Genomic DNA, 15,435 nt, shown 5'->3' on the forward strand with positions numbered 1-15,435 from the left:
AAAGCAGTAAACGTTATTTTGAGTCAATGTTGTAATGGTTATTTTTCTTACGGTCAAAATGAACAGGCAAGGTGTGCCTTTTCCGTCTCATTTAAAATAAGAAATGCCTCTGTCTGGAAGGCCCATATATGCACGCTTCTCTTATTTTTTTCGACATTGAAAAGCAGTAAACGTTATTTTGAGTCAATGTTGTAATGGTTATTTTCTTATGAACAGGCAGGGGGTGTCTTTTCCCGTCTCATTTAAAATAAGAAATGTGTCTGTAAATGCTGTCATGCACCTGTTTTTTTTTTTCTTTTTTAAAATTTAATTTCTCTCTTAGATGCCAAACAAAAAAACAAACTGCCCGATTTGCCATGGCCTGTACTGGAATGTTCACCAGCATCTAATTCAGGTCCACAACCTGTCCATCGCAGTTGAGAGGAAACTTCTTCTGGCATCAAAGTCGGGCAGGTTTTCGGGCAAAATTGACTGCCCCGTGCAGAACTGCACGGCACGTGGCCTTTTGCGCCTGGACTCCCACATCAGAACCCAGCATGACCTGACGTCCGACGAGTCTTCTCACCTCATAGCGAAGGCCAAGAGGAAAGCCGCCAGGCATGCCTTAAAAAAATTCCAGCGCGAACCAAAGCCGGACACTGACATGGGAGTCAGAGTCCAAATGCTGCAGGAGCAGGTCAGACGACTGGAGGACAATAAGGGTGAGAAGAAGGAAGTGCAGCCAGCGCCCTGCTCATCGACCTTGGGTAAATGTATATTCTGATGTATTAAATGAGCAAATGTATGTGTGTGCATTTTTTATGTCTTTGCAATAACTTTGTGGTGTTCTTTTTAAAGATACACTTCTGGAGCAATACCGGACCCACGTTCTCGGTATGCGTACGTCAGCCAAATCCGAATCGAACGCAGGCCAGCAGGTGCGCCATGTCCAAAATTTTCTTCAACACATGTGGGGAAAGATGTCTCCTCCAACTCTGAACCTGAGCTTTCTAACGAACCACACAAAGATTTATAGGTCCATTTTAATTACATATGTGTGTGTGTGTGTGTGTGTGTGTGTGTGTGTGTGTGTGTGTGTGTGTGTGTGTGTGTATTTATGCTATTATCACTCACATCATTAAGCAATACTTATTGAAATTCATTTCTCTTTCTTACCAGCTGGGTCTCAAACCTTTCGAGCCGATTTAGGGCCACCACTGTGAAGGTTTACCTGGGCAACGTGTCAAAATTCATCAGTTATTTGACCCTTGACCGGCCGCGTGGTACAAAAATTGGAAACAACAGTTTGCGGGCCCTTTCTGTTGCATTGAGGCGGTTGAATGACACAATACTCACTGAGGTGAAGCATCGAAGGCTGGAGGTGCGTCATGAAAAGTCCAAAAATATGTTAAAAATGACCACATTAGAACAACTCGTCCGGAAGACATCAGAGCGAATTCCCAAGGCTTTGGGTACGTTTTTGCTACTAATTCGTTTTTTTTTAATTTTTTTTTTTATTATAATAGTTACAATATTAACATTTTTTTTTCGTGCTTTGCAGATTACCTGGCGCACAACAGCAATTCGGATTCGCTGAGGTCATGTCTTGGGTACATAGCCACGTATTTATACGCCACTACTGGTCATCGGAGTGCTGTGGTTTCGAACATGACCGTTCGCGAGTTCCAGGATGCTGACGAGCACGACGGGAGATACGTCATAAACGTGTGCGTGTGTGTTATTCATTTTGGGACTAGGAATGCAAAACAAGCTCTTTAATTATTTACCAACATGCAACAATGAATCGATTGCCTTTCCACATTTAGGTGAAGGATCACAAGACTGCAGCATCCTTTGGGATGGCAAAAATCCCATTGTCTTCATCAGAGATGGCCTGGCTGAAAAAGTTCTTTGATCTGAGACCCACGCTGCCAGGCTACACGGAAGAGGTGCCGACTTTTTTCTTCACCTCGAAGGGTCAGGTCTTCTCCAAGATTAGCCAGGTGGTCGCCGAGACGTGTCAGAAGCTTGGCTTCAGCCCAAACATTTCGGTGACCTCCATCAGAAGCGCTGTTGCGACCTGTGTGAGCTGATGGCATTGTCACGCTAAGGATCCTTAGGAATGACAAATGTGCTAACGTTTAATTCCTTCATGTGAAAAGGTGGAGCGTAACCTGCCGACAGACGAACGTCGGGATGTCACAAACCTTATGTGCCACTCGGAGGAGGTGGCGAACCGATATTACGTTGGAGAACGGTCCGTGATCGAGGCACATGCCGCTCGTCTCAAACTGCGCTCTGCACTGGGCCTTGGGGGTGCCACGCCAGGTGACCGTGGGCATTCCTGCAATAACGTGGACCACAACGAGGAGCAGCAGCAGCAGCAGCAGCAGCAGCAGCAGCAGAAGGAGGAGGAGGAGGAGAAGAAGGAGGAGGAGGAGGAGGAGGAGGAGGAGGAGGAGGAGGAGGAGAAAAAAAAAGATTGTGAGGAGCGTGACAAAATAGAGTCTCCCCCTGTGGGCCCACAGCATCCCCATACACCTGTAAGAAACTGATAAATGCTGTGAAAATGTGTAATCTTCATGTGCACTTGTCATGCCTAAATTGTCCTTTTGTCATTTTGAAGCCCAGAGTTCAGGACAACGAGCAGTCCACACTTTGCCAAACAGAAGGCCTTAATTCCTCACCTGTCTGTGTGAGTCCACTACCCAGGCAAAGACCTCCGGTAGGCGATGAGCAGTATAGCATGTGGAATCATCGGGAGAAATGTCTCATTTTCTTTTCTTCTATTAAATTTAGGTTGAAGGACTCAGACGCGCTATGCAGTACACTCACGAGTTTAAAAATACAATCTGGCAACTGTTTCAGGACCATACTGGTGGCCTCAATCAGGCAAAGGCAAGTATCTGAAATAAAAGTGAATGAAGATTTTATTATTTTTTTTTATTAATGATTTTTTTGTGTTGCTTCTAGGTCCATTCGATTCTTTTGAGCAACCCGGACGTGTTGAAGCAGTGCAAAACGTACCAAATGACTGTACATAATGTCAGAAGTCTCATAAAATGTATGCAATCAAAAAATAAAAAAAAGGAAACCTATATCAATTGTTGTGTCCTTTTATATTAAAAGTGGTGTTTCTCCTTTTGACAAGTCAATGTGCATGCTTGGGTCCCCTGTGGCAAGCAAGGTGTGAAGTGCTTAGCCTAATGAAGGCCCACCCCCTGGGGCAAGGTGTGAACTGACAGTCAGAGAGTCGGCTTTCTTATATTTTTTTCATGGCACAAAAACCCTTCCTTTTTCTGTCATATCAACCATGTTCTGCTAAGGGGGGTTAGGGTTAGGGTTAGGGTTAGGGTTAGGGTTAGGGTTAGGGTTAGGGGTTAGGGTTAAGGTTAGGCGTCAGAGGTCAGGGGTTAAGTTTAGGGTTTGAAGTTGGATAAGGGTGTTAAATGGGGTGGGGTTAGGGGTTAAGGTTAGGCATCAGAGGTCAGGGGTTAAGGTTAGGAGTCAGAGGTCAGGGGTTAAGTTTAGGGTTTGAAGTTGGATAAGGGTGTTAAATGGGGTGGGGTTAGGGGTTAAGGTTAGGCATCAGAGGTCAGGGGTTAAGGTTAGGAGTCAGAGGTCAGGGGTTAAGTTTAGGGTTTGAAGTTGGATAAGGGTGTTAAATGGGGTGGGGTTAGGGGTTAAGGTTAGGCATCAGAGGTCAGGGGTTAAGTTTAGGGTTTGAATTTGGAAGTTTGAAAATCGATATTAATCAGAAATGGATTAAATATCATTTAAACCCCTTGGATGTTTAGTGCCCAATTTGTTTATCCAATTCCCCTCTATGCGTTTCCTCTGCGCTGGCCAGATAGGGGAATCTTAATTGAGAAAGGAGAGAAATCCCAACCTCCTCAACAATCCAGGAACCCCCAAAGAAAGGGGGGAACCCGTTATGCACTGGCCTTCCCCAACCAAGCCCACGGGCCACCTCCGATCCAGAGGCCCCAACACCAATCCCAAATCCTTCAGAACATTTTTTAATCAGAATTAATTAATAGATTAATTAATTAATTAGGGATTGGAAATTGGAACTTGAATTTCAAAATTAGTGTAAGGGTTAAGGGAACCAGATCAAGGTTAAGTTTAGAAGATGGGGTGAAGTTAGGGGTTAAGGTTAGGCATCAGAGGTCAGGGGTTAAGGTTAGGAGTCAGAGGTCAGGGGTTAAGTTTAGGGTTTGAAGTTGGATAAGGGTGTTAAATGGGGTGGGGTTAGGGGTTAAGGTTAGGCATCAGAGGTCAGGGGTTAAGGTTAGGCGTCAGAGGTCAGGGGTTAAGTTTAGGGTTTGAAGTTGGATAAGGGTGTTAAATGGGGTGGGGTTAGGGGTTAAGGTTAGGGTTAGGGTTAGGGTTAGGGTTAGGTTAGGGTTAGGGTTAGGGTTAGGGTTAGGGTTAGGGTTAGGGTTAGGGGAATCTTAATTGAGAAAGGAGAGAAATCCCAACCTCCTCAACAATCCAGGAACCCCCAAAGAAAGGGGGGAACCCGTTATGCACTGGCCTTCCCCAACCAAGCCCACGGGCCACCTCCGATCCAGAGGCCCCAACACCAATCCCAAATCCTTCAGAACATTTTTTAATCAGAATTAATTAATAGATTAATTAATTAATTAGGGATTGGAAATTGGAACTTGAATTTCAAAATTAGTGTAAGGGTTAAGGGAACCAGATCAAGGTTAAGTTTAGAAGATGGGGTGAAGTTAGGGGTTAAGGTTAGGCATCAGAGGTCAGGGGTTAAGGTTAGGAGTCAGAGGTCAGGGGTTAAGTTTAGGGTTTGAAGTTGGATAAGGGTGTTAAATGGGGTGGGGTTAGGGGTTAAGGTTAGGCATCAGAGGTCAGGGGTTAAGGTTAGGCGTCAGAGGTCAGGGGTTAAGTTTAGGGTTTGAAGTTGGATAAGGGTGTTAAATGGGGTGGGGTTAGGGGTTAAGGTTAGGCATCAGAGGTCAGGGGTTAAGGTTAGGAGTCAGAGGTCAGGGGTTAAGTTTAGGGTTTGAAGTTGGATAAGGGTGTTAAATGGGGTGGGGTTAGGGGTTAAGGTTAGGCATCAGAGGTCAGGGGTTAAGGTTAGGAGTCAGAGGTCAGGGGTTAAGTTTAGGGTTTGAAGTTGGATAAGGGTGTTAAATGGGGTGGGGTTAGGGGTTAAGGTTAGGCATCAGAGGTCAGGGGTTAAGTTTAGGGTTTGAATTTGGAAGTTTGAAAATCGATATTAATCAGAAATGGATTAAATATCATTTAAACCCCTTGGATGTTTAGTGCCCAATTTGTTTATCCAATTCCCCTCTATGCGTTTCCTCTGCATGCCAGTCCATAGGTTATTTGACTGTAGGCCTGTGATAATTAAGGCCTGAGCCCCATGCAAGTGAAAGTGTTGGTAGAGAGGCCTGTTCAGGTCTATCTTATGTAAGATCTGATATCTGTGTTGATTCATCCTTGTGGCAATAGTATTCTTCGTTTCTCCTACATACTGTAGGCCACAAATTCTGCAGGATATTAAATAAATGCAGTTGGTGGTATTGGGGGTCAGTATGGGTGCAATTTTAAAGATTTCTTTGGTGTTTCTGTTTTTAATGAATTTAATGAATTTATATTCAGGGCAAATTAGGCTTTTTCTAGTGGATGACTGGGGTTGTATTTTGCTATGAATTAATATATCTCTTAGGTTTTTATGTCTTTTGTATGCTGAAATAATTTTATAGTTCTTTAAGGTATTGGATTGTCCTAAATGCATATCAAAATTGGATTTGACCTTATGGTGTAATGTCCTGTTGGGGGGTAAGAAGGTGGTGATGAGAGGTAGGAATTTCTCCTCTGTCCTCTGTTTTTGGTCCTTAAAGGTCCTGAGACTGAGTCTCAGAAATGATCTCGAGTAACCCCTTTCTCTTAGGGCCCTGAATAGTATCCTGGTGGTTTCCCAGAAGTCCTCCTGACGAGAACAGATTCTGCTGAATCGTATCAACTGGGATTTTATGATACCTTTGAATGTATGGAGGGGGTGAAAGCTTGTTTTGTATAATAATTGGTGTGTATCTGTGGGTTTAAAGAAGAGTTTTGTGTCTAAAATACCTGTGTTTTGAAATTTGGCCCTTTAAATGTGGTGATATCCAGGAAATCAATACTATTCGAATTTAGGGTGTGTTTAATTTTAATGGAGTTGTGGTGTTTATTTAAAATGTCGATGAAGTGATCAAAGGTATCCTTGGAGTCCCCCCAGACTCCCCAAATATCATCTAGAAATCTGAAGTATTGTAATGGTTTTATGGGGCATAATGACAAGGCCGTCTCCTCCCACATTGCCATATAAATGTTTGCGTAGGAAGGCGCGAATCTCTTTCCCATGGCAGTCCCCCTTATCTGCAAATAAAATTCACCATTGAATTCAAAATCATTCCTATCCAAGTTAATCCTTAACAATTGAAGTAGCTGTGTATCTGGTCTGTGTTGGTCTGGGTGTTTCTGGAAATGGGCCTTAACCGCCTTCAGGCCTGCCTCAGTTTCTATATTTGTATATAAACTCTCCACGTCAATAGTGAATAAAAATGAATTCAAGGGGATCTTGGTGTTCCTAATTTTTTCAATAAAATCGTAGCTGTCTTTAATGTAACTTGGGTGCTTGTTTGAAATGGGGTTTAAGTAGAATTCTATATACTCCGCAATCCTATATGTGTCGCTGTCACAATCCGACACTATAGGGCGTCCCGGGGGAATGACATGTGGTAGGCTCCATGTAGAGGGGTCTTTGTGAATCTTGGGTAACAAATAAAATAGTCGGGATCTTGTTCCAATTGTGTCTTGTAAATAAGCATTCTGTTTTTTATTAATATAATTGTTCTCACACAGATTATTAATTATGTTCCGAATCAGTGGTACTGTGTCATGAGATATGGGTCCATCTAATTTCTTATAATGGTCTGTGTTTGAAAGTTGTCTGTGAGCTTCCCAGATATACTGGTGTCTGTCCAGAATCACTACAGCTGAACCCTTGTCAGCCGGTTTGATCATTATGTCTTTATTATTTTTTAATTGAAGTAATGTTTTGATTTGTTTTTTAGAAATATTGTTTTTAATTTCCTGTTTCCAATTAAGTGTTTTGAAAGCATAATTATTAACCCTTATGAATTTTCTAACAGAAGGTGGTAACTGTATGAGTTTGGGTGTCCAATCAGATTTATGTATAAACGGAGTTTGTTTTGTTCCCTTTCTGTGTTCAAAGAAGGAAGCCAATTTAGTCCTTCTGTGGAATCTTTGTAGATCATCCAATGTCTGGGATTTTTGATTTTTATGTAGATGTAGCGTGGGTATAAATGTTAGGCCTTTCTCTAAGAGGTCCTCCTGATCTTTTGTCAATTGAAATGTAGTTGATAGATTTATAATACTTTTAGGCCCAACCCGTGAGATATGGTTTTTTGGGCCTACCAGTTTAAACAGGTCTTCCAGTGTTGTAGCATACGTTCTGCAGTTAACGGTGTCCAGTGAATTCCATCTTGGCTCACCCTGAAACCGGTGTGAGGCAGAGGTCGAATCTTGTATGATTTATCCTGTAGAAATGCGTTCATGGCTGTCAATATTTTCATGTCATGTAGGCTTAAATTCTTGGAGAGATTAATTGTGGGAATATAGACTCTGGCCCCTGGAAATGCCTTTCTCGCACTTTTAACAGCCTGTTGCATTTCCTTTATTGCTGTTTTGGCAAGCGCTTGAGATCTGTGGTTAACCCCCAAGGCCAAGATGACCGTGCTCACTTGATTTGTGACCACGGCCTTCTGGCACAAGGAGGTGGCATGCCTGAAAGTGGCCCCCGGGAAAGATTCCACTTGTATGTCTGGATCCCGGATATCGGGAATCCTTCCTACATTCGAATCCCCCAGGATTAATTTCCCTTTAGTAACTGTGAGGTGCCAATCTTTCAGTTTGTTCCGTGTATGTATATGCTTGCATGGTTTTGAGGAGGGGCTCAGTGTATATTCAAATGAATCGCTCAGGGATCTGTCCATAATAGGTTGGTGGGTTATTGTGGGGGTGTGTTGTTTGTTTCCCACCGACCCTGTCCGACGGAGAGGTAAAAGAGTAGGGGACATATCAACAACTCGAGCGTCCAGAGGTGTAGGTGGGATCATGTCCTCCTCAAGTAGAAGGGAGATCAGTTCCTCCTGTAGGAGATCTGATTGATCTTTCAGTGGAGGAACGTGGATCTCCACCTGGCAGGTTTGTGTGGATGTTTCCCTCAGAGGTCTTTTCTGTTGTTTGTTGGTGGGTACTATGATCTGAGTTTGTGGTGAAGTGTGACGTGTGATGGAGGTGAGTTCAGGATGTGTCTCCGAAACTACATTTGGGTTAATGGTCCTTTTTTCCTTTTTCTTTCTCTGTGGTAATGGAGAAAACACAGAACTTCTGACTGGCAGTGGGGGAAAGGCCTCCTCTTCCTCCCCCTGCAATTCAGCAGTAGTGGCATGTTGTGGTTCTGTCAGAATGAGGGAGACTATCAAAGCTCTTGCTGTTTCTACAGCTTCCTGAGACAGACGTCTGCCCAAGCTCCTCTCAGCCCATCTAGATGCAGTGTCAAACAATCTGTCCCACTCCGGCGGAATTTGTTCTCTAATTTTGTCTGACAGTTGCTCAATAACATCTTCATAGTGTTGTTTTAGTATGAGATGTGTGGTAAAAGACCACTGTTTGGCATTCCCCATAATCATCAGAAGTGTTGTTTCATTGGGCAGGGCTGGTTTGACCATATCAGTCAGAAACTCAGTTATTTTAGTTAAAGTAGGTGGCATTTTGTCCGGATTTGACACATTCTGCAGGTGATGGACTGATCTAATTAAATTGTGCATGTTTTTAACTAGTGTTTTGTATTGATTGTCCAGTTTTTGATTCAAACCCGATTCCGTTTGGGGTCTGGTGTTTGCATTGTTTGAGGGTCGTGTGGAACGTGTATTGTTTCTTGATGTTTGTTGTCTGTGTCCCGGTCGTGTCGGGACATCGCGCTGCTGCCATGCCGCTGGCGCGTGGCGGGGGGCAGTGCGGCGCGTGTCAGGATCCCTCCGCGCTGCCGCGCGCGAGTTAGATCGTGACGCTGCGCTTTTGGAACGAAATCTTTGCGTATCTTCCAGATCAGCAAGAAGTGAAAAGCGGTTCCAGTTCCCCGCAAAGTAACCTCTCATGTCCCGTGAGCGAGGGCGTGGAGGACCGCGGTACGCGCCGGCGTAAGCGGCCCGACCCGCGTTTCTTGGTGGATTAAAGGGCCGTGGGGGGAGCCTCTCCGGCTCTCTCCCCCTCCAATAAGCCCAGCCCGACATAAGAGAGGAGTTTTAAATGTACACAAGTACGTGGTTAAGCGTAAAATAATAAAGGAAAATGAAATGACGCGCAAAAAACAGCGTCTAAACGTGCAATTAACAAAGGAAAAATAAAAAACAAAATGAAATAAAGTGCACAATCAAACGCAAGCCCAAACGTGCGACGTTTCGGTGCAATGTGCACCTTCTTCAGGCACGGGCTTGCACAAAAAAAGCAATTGAAAATAAATGATTAAGATTAATTCGTCTCTTGGTCTCTGAGCTCTGTGCTGTCAGGAGTCCGGAGCAACAATGAGGAGCTGGCGGCTGCGCCGAGTCTGCACCTCTTGGCCCCGCCTCCGCAGCTAGAGAGTCTAACAGGTCCAGGCAAGAAATGTAACATTGGTGGCTAGTATTTTAAAATCAGTTTTTACATTAAACAACTTGGAATCATTCACTATATTTATTAAAATGTTTCAGTTATAATGAGTTATTATTAAATAACTTAAAATGAATTTCTCTGTTGTTATTTATTTTTTTGTCCTTTAATTATTTTATAGATTTTTTTGTTCTTTTTTATTTTCTTAGGGAGGTCAGGACTGGTCAGGACACTCCAGACAGAGGCACCCCAAGCCCGGCAAGGGAGGCGCTGGCCAGATAGGGGAATCTTAATTGAGAAAGGAGAGAAATCCCAACCTCCTCAACAATCCAGGAACCCCCAAAGAAAGGGGGGAACCCGTTATGCACTGGCCTTCCCCAACCAAGCCCACGGGCCACCTCCGATCCAGAGGCCCCAACACCAATCCCAAATCCTTCAGAACATTTTTTAATCAGAATTAATTAATAGATTAATTAATTAATTAGGGATTGGAAATTGGAACTTGAATTTCAAAATTAGTGTAAGGGTTAAGGGAACCAGATCAAGGTTAAGTTTAGAAGATGGGGTGAAGTTAGGGGTTAAGGTTAGGCATCAGAGGTCAGGGGTTAAGGTTAGGAGTCAGAGGTCAGGGGTTAAGTTTAGGGTTTGAAGTTGGATAAGGGTGTTAAATGGGGTGGGGTTAGGGGTTAAGGTTAGGCATCAGAGGTCAGGGGTTAAGGTTAGGCGTCAGAGGTCAGGGGTTAAGTTTAGGGTTTGAAGTTGGATAAGGGTGTTAAATGGGGTGGGGTTAGGGGTTAAGGTTAGGCATCAGAGGTCAGGGGTTAAGGTTAGGAGTCAGAGGTCAGGGGTTAAGTTTAGGGTTTGAAGTTGGATAAGGGTGTTAAATGGGGTGGGGTTAGGGGTTAAGGTTAGGCATCAGAGGTCAGGGGTTAAGGTTAGGAGTCAGAGGTCAGGGGTTAAGTTTAGGGTTTGAAGTTGGATAAGGGTGTTAAATGGGGTGGGGTTAGGGGTTAAGGTTAGGCATCAGAGGTCAGGGGTTAAGTTTAGGGTTTGAATTTGGAAGTTTGAAAATCGATATTAATCAGAAATGGATTAAATATCATTTAAACCCCTTGGATGTTTAGTGCCCAATTTGTTTATCCAATTCCCCTCTATGCGTTTCCTCTGCATGCCAGTCCATAGGTTATTTGACTGTAGGCCTGTGATAATTAAGGCCTGAGCCCCATGCAAGTGAAAGTGTTGGTAGAGAGGCCTGTTCAGGTCTATCTTATGTAAGATCTGATATCTGTGTTGATTCATCCTTGTGGCAATAGTATTCTTCGTTTCTCCTACATACTGTAGGCCACAAATTCTGCAGGATATTAAATAAATGCAGTTGGTGGTATTGGGGGTCAGTATGGGTGCAATTTTAAAGATTTCTTTGGTGTTTCTGTTTTTAATGAATTTAATGAATTTATATTCAGGGCAAATTAGGCTTTTTCTAGTGGATGACTGGGGTTGTATTTTGCTATGAATTAATATATCTCTTAGGTTTTTATGTCTTTTGTATGCTGAAATAATTTTATAGTTCTTTAAGGTATTGGATTGTCCTAAATGCATATCAAAATTGGATTTGACCTTATGGTGTAATGTCCTGTTGGGGGGTAAGAAGGTGGTGATGAGAGGTAGGAATTTCTCCTCTGTCCTCTGTTTTTGGTCCTTAAAGGTCCTGAGACTGAGTCTCAGAAATGATCTCGAGTAACCCCTTTCTCTTAGGGCCCTGAATAGTATCCTGGTGGTTTCCCAGAAGTCCTCCTGACGAGAACAGATTCTGCTGAATCGTATCAACTGGGATTTTATGATACCTTTGAATGTATGGAGGGGGTGAAAGCTTGTTTTGTATAATAATTGGTGTGTATCTGTGGGTTTAAAGAAGAGTTTTGTGTCTAAAATACCTGTGTTTTGAAAATTTGGCCCTTTAAATGTGGTGATATCCAGGAAATCAATACTATTCGAATTTAGGGTGTGTTTAATTTTAATGGAGTTGTGGTGTTTATTTAAAATGTCGATGAAGTGATCAAAGGTATCCTTGGAGTCCCCCCAGACTCCCCAAATATCATCTAGAAATCTGAAGTATTGTAATGGTTTTATGGGGCATAATGACAAGGCCGTCTCCTCCCACATTGCCATATAAATGTTTGCGTAGGAAGGCGCGAATCTCTTTCCCATGGCAGTCCCCCTTATCTGCAAATAAAATTCACCATTGAATTCAAAATCATTCCTATCCAAGTTAATCCTTAACAATTGAAGTAGCTGTGTATCTGGTCTGTGTTGGTCTGGGTGTTTCTGGAAATGGGCCTTAACCGCCTTCAGGCCTGCCTCAGTTTCTATATTTGTATATAAACTCTCCACGTCAATAGTGAATAAAAATGAATTCAAGGGGATCTTGGTGTTCCTAATTTTTTCAATAAAATCGTAGCTGTCTTTAATGTAACTTGGGTGCTTGTTTGAAATGGGGTTTAAGTAGAATTCTATATACTCCGCAATCCTATATGTGTCGCTGTCACAATCCGACACTATAGGGCGTCCCGGGGGAATGACATGTGGTAGGCTCCATGTAGAGGGGTCTTTGTGAATCTTGGGTAACAAATAAAATAGTCGGGATCTTGTTCCAATTGTGTCTTGTAAATAAGCATTCTGTTTTTTATTAATATAATTGTTCTCACACAGATTATTAATTATGTTCCGAATCAGTGGTACTGTGTCATGAGATATGGGTCCATCTAATTTCTTATAATGGTCTGTGTTTGAAAGTTGTCTGTGAGCTTCCCAGATATACTGGTGTCTGTCCAGAATCACTACAGCTGAACCCTTGTCAGCCGGTTTGATCATTATGTCTTTATTATTTTTTAATTGAAGTAATGTTTTGATTTGTTTTTTAGAAATATTGTTTTTAATTTCCTGTTTCCAATTAAGTGTTTTGAAAGCATAATTATTAGCCCTTATGAATTTTCTAACAGAAGGTGGTAACTGTATGAGTTTGGGTGTCCAATCAGATTTATGTATAAACGGAGTTTGTTTTGTTCCCTTTCTGTGTTCAAAGAAGGAAGCCAATTTAGTCCTTCTGTGGAATCTTTGTAGATCATCCAATGTCTGGGATTTTTGATTTTTATGTAGATGTAGCGTGGGTATAAATGTTAGGCCTTTCTCTAAGAGGTCCTCCTGATCTTTTGTCAATTGAAATGTAGTTGATAGATTTATAATACTATTAGGCCCAACCCGTGAGATATGGTTTTTTGGGCCTACCAGTTTAAACAGGTCTTCCAGTGTTGTAGCATACGTTCTGCAGTTAACGGTGTCCAGTGAATTCCATCTTGGCTCACCCTGAAACCGGTGTGAGGCAGAGGTCGAATCTTGTATGATTTATCCTGTAGAAATGCGTTCATGGCTGTCAATATTTTCATGTCATGTAGGCTTAAATTCTTGGAGAGATTAATTGTGGGAATATAGACTCTGGCCCCTGGAAATGCCTTTCTCGCACTTTTAACAGCCTGTTGCATTTCCTTTATTGCTGTTTTGGCAAGCGCTTGAGATCTGTGGTTAACCCCCAAGGCCAAGATGACCGTGCTCACTTGATTTGTGACCACGGCCTTCTGGCACAAGGAGGTGGCATGCCTGAAAGTGGCCCCCGGGAAAGATTCCACTTGTATGTCTGGATCCCGGATATCGGGAATCCTTCCTACATTCGAATCCCCCAGGATTAATTTCCCTTTAGTAACTGTGAGGTGCCAATCTTTCAGTTTGTTCCGTGTATGTATATGCTTGCATGGTTTTGAGGAGGGGCTCAGTGTATATTCAAATGAATCGCTCAGGGATCTGTCCATAATAGGTTGGTGGGTTATTGTGGGGGTGTGTTGTTTGTTTCCCACCGACCCTGTCCGACGGAGAGGTAAAAGAGTAGGGGACATATCAACAACTCGAGCGTCCAGAGGTGTAGGTGGGATCATGTCCTCCTCAAGTAGAAGGGAGATCAGTTCCTCCTGTAGGAGATCTGATTGATCTTTCAGTGGAGGAACGTGGATCTCCACCTGGCAGGTTTGTGTGGATGTTTCCCTCAGAGGTCTTTTCTGTTGTTTGTTGGTGGGTACTATGATCTGAGTTTGTGGTGAAGTGTGACGTGTGATGGAGGTGAGTTCAGGATGTGTCTCCGAAACTACATTTGGGTTAATGGTCCTTTTTTCCTTTTTCTTTCTCTGTGGTAATGGAGAAAACACAGAACTTCTGACTGGCAGTGGGGGAAAGGCCTCCTCTTCCTCCCCCTGCAATTCAGCAGTAGTGGCATGTTGTGGTTCTGTCAGAATGAGGGAGACTATCAAAGCTCTTGCTGTTTCTACAGCTTCCTGAGACAGACGTCTGCCCAAGCTCCTCTCAGCCCATCTAGATGCAGTGTCAAACAATCTGTCCCACTCCGGCGGAATTTGTTCTCTAATTTTGTCTGACAGTTGCTCAATAACATCTTCATAGTGTTGTTTTAGTATGAGATGTGTGGTAAAAGACCACTGTTTGGCATTCCCCATAATCATCAGAAGTGTTGTTTCATTGGGCAGGGCTGGTTTGACCATATCAGTCAGAAACTCAGTTATTTTAGTTAAAGTAGGTGGCATTTTGTCCGGATTTGACACATTCTGCAGGTGATGGACTGATCTAATTAAATTGTGCATGTTTTTAACTAGTGTTTTGTATTGATTGTCCAGTTTTTGATTCAAACCCGATTCCGTTTGGGGTCTGGTGTTTGCATTGTTTGAGGGTCGTGTGGAACGTGTATTGTTTCTTGATGTTTGTTGTCTGTGTCCCGGTCGTGTCGGGACATCGCGCTGCTGCCATGCCGCTGGCGCGTGGCGGGGGGCAGTGCGGCGCGTGTCAGGATCCCTCCGCGCTGCCGCGCGCGAGTTAGATCGTGACGCTGCGCTTTTGGAACGAAATCTTTGCGTATCTTCCAGATCAGCAAGAAGTGAAAAGCGGTTCCAGTTCCCCGCAAAGTAACCTCTCATGTCCCGTGAGCGAGGGCGTGGAGGACCGCGGTACGCGCCGGCGTAAGCGGCCCGACCCGCGTTTCTTGGTGGATTAAAGGGCCGTGGGGGGAGCCTCTCCGGCTCTCTCCCCCTCCAATAAGCCCAGCCCGACATAAGAGAGGAGTTTTAAATGTACACAAGTACGTGGTTAAGCGTAAAATAATAAAGGAAAATGAAATGACGCGCAAAAAACAGCGTCTAAACGTGCAATTAACAAAGGAAAAATAAAAAACAAAATGAAATAAAGTGCACAATCAAACGCAAGCCCAAACGTGCGACGTTTCGGTGCAATGTGCACCTTCTTCAGGCACGGGCTTGCACAAAAAAAGCAATTGAAAATAAATGATTAAGATTAATTCGTCTCTTGGTCTCTGAGCTCTGTGCTGTCAGGAGTCCGGAGCAACAATGAGGAGCTGGCGGCTGCGCCGAGTCTGCACCTCTTGGCCCCGCCTCCGCAGCTAGAGAGTCTAACAGGTCCAGGCAAGAAATGTAACATTGGTGGCTAGTATTTTAAAATCAGTTTTTACATTAAACAACTTGGAATCATTCACTATATTTATTAAAATGTTTCAGTTATAATGAGTTATTATTAAATAACTTAAAATGAATTTCTCTGTTGTTATTTATTTTTTTGTCCTTTAATTATTTTATAGATTTTTTTGTTCTTTTTTATTTTCTTAGGGAGGTCAGGACTGGTCAGGACACTCCAGACAGAGGC

At 43.2% G+C, this 15,435-nt stretch overlaps 1 long non-coding RNA gene across 1 annotated transcript; it reads left to right on the top strand.

Moving 5' to 3' along the window:
* The first annotated feature begins 2,441 nt into the window (after positions 1-2,441).
* LOC114781737 (uncharacterized) lies at positions 2,442-2,878 on the top strand. The gene is made up of 3 exons (XR_003747708.1): positions 2,442-2,522; positions 2,606-2,704; positions 2,779-2,878. It is a non-coding gene; the product is annotated as an uncharacterized LOC114781737 (long non-coding RNA).
* The last annotated feature ends 12,557 nt before the right edge of the window (positions 2,879-15,435 follow it).

The sequence above is a fragment of the Denticeps clupeoides genome, unplaced genomic scaffold (genome assembly GCF_900700375.1).
Source record: "Denticeps clupeoides unplaced genomic scaffold, fDenClu1.1, whole genome shotgun sequence".
Lineage (NCBI taxonomy): Eukaryota > Metazoa > Chordata > Actinopteri > Clupeiformes > Denticipitidae > Denticeps > Denticeps clupeoides.